We start from the raw sequence: 4,066 nt of genomic DNA on the forward strand, positions 1-4,066 counted from the left end.
TTCATGATATAGAGCCATTCAAGATACTCAGAGAGCTTTACACTTCATTATTCGTTCACTCAACACTCAGTGATGGTGGTACTATAGTAGCCACAACTGCCCTGGGGCAGACTGGCGGAAGCGAGGCTGCCAATCTGCGCCATCGGCCCCTCCCACCAACACCATCACTCATACACACCACTTTCATAGAATCAGAATCAGAATTTATTTGTCATTTCAGTATAAAAAAAATACACAGAAATGAAATACTGCACTGAGGTCCAGGTCAGCAGCAGCATAGATAATAATGAGAAGAAATAGTTAAAATATTGTATGTCAGATACAGCCTTAAAAAAATAAAAAATAAATAAAACAGCCCCCACCCGCCCTCGTTTTCTAAAGTCCTTTCCAAGTCAGTGCTGACCTGATTAAAACATGCAGGTTTCACATCGCCCACAATCAAGTGACCTTTGTAAGATTTAAACATGCTTTGACATTGTTGTCAAATTTGTTTTTGCTATTTGAGCAACCCCAACCATTTTTTTAAATGTATATATACTGTCAATCAGACAAAAATCTACATTTCTCTCCAGTTGACAAAATACATTTTTATTTTGAAAGGTTTAGAAGCTCATAAAATAATACAATGGAAAAGTAAGTGTGTGTGTGTGTGTGAGTATATGTGTGAGTGTGTGTGTGACCAGATGTGAAACCTGAATGACACCACTGTCATTCTTGTTCCACGCCCAAGGACACACATTTATAAGCAAACAAAAACAAATACAAACAAAAGAGTGCATCCTATGGCGATGGTACAAAACGTCTTGAAGTGCTCCCTGTGGAACCTCTTGAGCCTTTTATACTGCCATGACATCCAGGAGATGGGGGCGCTAAGGAAGTCCGGCTTGGGCGCGGGCATGTAAAAGTGCCCGTGTCCCCACGGAAGTACTGGGACTGGTGGAGCGGGCCTCCGTGCTGGGACTGGTGGAGCGGGCCTCCGTGCTGGGGCTGGTGGAGCGGGCCTCCGTGCTGGGACTGGTGGAGCAGGCCTCGGCCTTGTTGGGTAAGAGAACCTGTGTCCCCATGGCAGAGCTGTGGCTGCTGGAGCAGAGCTCCATCCTGCCGTGGGCCCAGAGGAAGAAGAGGAAGATAAGCTTTGCTCTCTTGATCCAGATGAAGAACACATCCCAGACAGTTTTGACAGACAGTTTTTCCTGAAACTCGAAAAGGACACTTTGGATTTTTTGGACTCCATGGTGGCACTGTGATACAAGCAAGATGAGCTAGTCTCCAGAATGTGTCATAACAGTTTGGTGACACACTTATAAACTCTGAGTGACGTCCGACTGCACGATAAAGAAGAGATCAAAGCAGTACAGAAGATGAGATGGAATGAAAAGCTTTGGATATGGAAGGACCATGCCTGTCTCTGATTGGTTAATGACCAGTTCTATCGCTATGGGCAACCTTTGCTAGAAGACAGGAGAGAGATTCCAAAAGTTGTTTATATTTAAAATATATCACTCATTTTATTTCACAAATAAATGGAAAATTACACATCTTTGTCTGCATAATTGCACATCCCTTGCTGTTTTAATTTGAAAGGTTTCTTTTACTAAAAATATACAAACCCCATGGAAATGCAGGAAGTGACGTGTCTCTGTGCCCTGGACCTGACATGAGCTGTTTCCATGACTGACACCAGGAAAGTCATGGGGCCAATACAAGTTTTTTGGTTTTGAGGCAATAAGGATATTTTTTATTTACTTACAGACTTGATATTTTCCTCTTTCATAGTTAAGACCCTAAATTAAGCATTTTTTATGTCCAGAAAGTTGTTTATACATGTTTGCTGTGTTTTTCTGGTCCTGTAGCTTTTATTACAGCCACATGCCACAACTGCAGCATTCAGATTGTGAAATAACAGGTTGTACTGAAAAAACAGTGGTCCCTTATTTATCGCGGGGGTTATGTTCTAAAAATAACCCACAACAGGCGAAATCCACAAATTAGTTAGCTTTATTTTTTACAATTATTCTATCTGTTTTAAGGCTGTAAAACCCCTCACCACACACTTTATACACTTTTGTCAGACAGAACAGTTAACCCTTTTTACATCCTTCTTAAAACTCATCACTGCTGTGGTCCTTATGTTATTTTCCTTCTTCTTTATGTAACAAACCGAAGATTCATTTATTCCGTAATGCGATACAGTTGCGCAACTTCTACCTTCCTTCAGCGTGTCCAGAAGTCCAACTTTTTGTGCGACGGTTTGCATCTTCCTCTGCCTTTTGGGTGTGACCACAGGAGCTTTTGTTTCGCCAACATTGTGGGTTTTGTCGGGGAGAAAACTTCCAAAAATACAGCACTTTAGAATCTGCTAGAGATCCAACATTTATGTAAATTTGGCAGATGAACGCATTCTGTACTGTACAGGAGACACGGCACGGCAGGAGATTGATTGACAATGGTCTACAGCCCCTTAACCAATCAGGACGCAGGGGGGAGGAACACAATGCACGTTCATATGCTTTAAAAAGAACATTCAAAATTGCACAAAAAAACGAAAGGTGAGCCGCGATATAGTGAGAAACAACTGCATAACACTTCATTAGGGGGAGTTTTAATAGCAAAATTAAGAAAAAAAATCCAGGCGAGGACAAATGTACTAAAATACTCTCAGGTCCTGAAGGGTTTTCTGTAGTGATGAGCGAATGGAGCCTCGTGAAGCACTGACACCTCAGTCGCAATATTGTCTCAAATGGTTGGACGTGTCTGAGGCCTCGGAGAAACACTGACCTCTAGTGGACAAATTTAACCATTGGCACAATGCAGGTGTCTCAGCATCGATGAAGTATTGTTAGTGTAAGACAATACTTGTGTGCAGAGCAAACACTGTACCTAACAACAACAATAATAATGATGATGATATTGTTAGGTGTGTTCTATCAAAAATGACTAGACTCAATCAATTTAAATTACAAAAATGTATTCCCCTGACAATACAATTCTAATACAGAGCTCTGGGTCAGATCGTTGTCCCTAACTGCCTACACAGCTACAGAGGGCTTACATCATTGTAAATCACCACCAAGTCTGTGACTTGTATGTGACTCCAGTGTGAACATTAAACGGCCCAAAAGTGTCCCACATGTGACACTGGAGACACAACGACGTCAACCGCAGCGAGCGTCTCTGTTACGGAAGTTGTCCAAACATGGACGCAGCATCGAGCACCTGGAGATTTTAAAGTTCCTCTCGTACCGGAGCCAGAACATGAACAACTTACTTGTTTTAAGGAGGAGATTGAGAAGGAGAAGGACGAGGTTTTTGGCCGTGGTGTTTTGTGGGACAGCGGCAGCGACGTCTGTTGAAAGGAACATGTGGATGTGGAGACGGAGCCAAGAGTGGTGAGTGGTGATGTGCTTTGCTTCAGTGACACGGAGTTCATTAAATAAAGGAAAAAACACAATTTTGGGTCTGTTTGACCCACTAGGAGAGCGGGAGGGTTAAAAGCACTTAAGGTTTTATTTCCAAGGCAACAGATTGCTCTGGACTTTGTGTATAAGAACACCGAGTTTGGAAGGTGCCGTTCACAGGCTCAAACTCAACAAATGCATTTACAGAGGCATATTTCAACAGAATTATCATGAATATAGGGTAAAATCACCGAAATTTAATGAAATACAAACACAAAATACAAAGTTAGCATTTTTTAAACAATCACAACTCAACCTCACAAGACAAAACATCAAGCATACAAACTCATAGAATTGCTGGTTGCCTTATAGAAAATGCCTTTATGTTTACAATGCATAACTTAGTCTTCATCCAGCTGTATTTAACTTCTTATTGAGATCGTTTTGTAAACCTGATACATCAATAAATTCAAGAAAACGACAATAGTAAAAGTATAATCCTTTCAACAGTTAAAGGCCCTGTACGAGACTTTTTTCATATATTTGGGCAAAACGTGTCAGTACAGATAAATTATACAAGCAGCTCTTGAGGTCAAAGTAAGTCCGCTTTGTGCTGTCTTCTACTCTAATCTAATTAGAAAGTGTTTCATAATCCGAGAATGAGGAAG

The sequence above is a fragment of the Boleophthalmus pectinirostris genome, unplaced genomic scaffold, assembly GCF_026225935.1.
Source record: "Boleophthalmus pectinirostris isolate CB_2022bp ecotype Guang Dong unplaced genomic scaffold, ASM2622593v1 HiC_scaffold_22, whole genome shotgun sequence".
In the NCBI taxonomy this organism is placed as follows: Eukaryota; Metazoa; Chordata; class Actinopteri; order Gobiiformes; family Gobiidae; genus Boleophthalmus; species Boleophthalmus pectinirostris.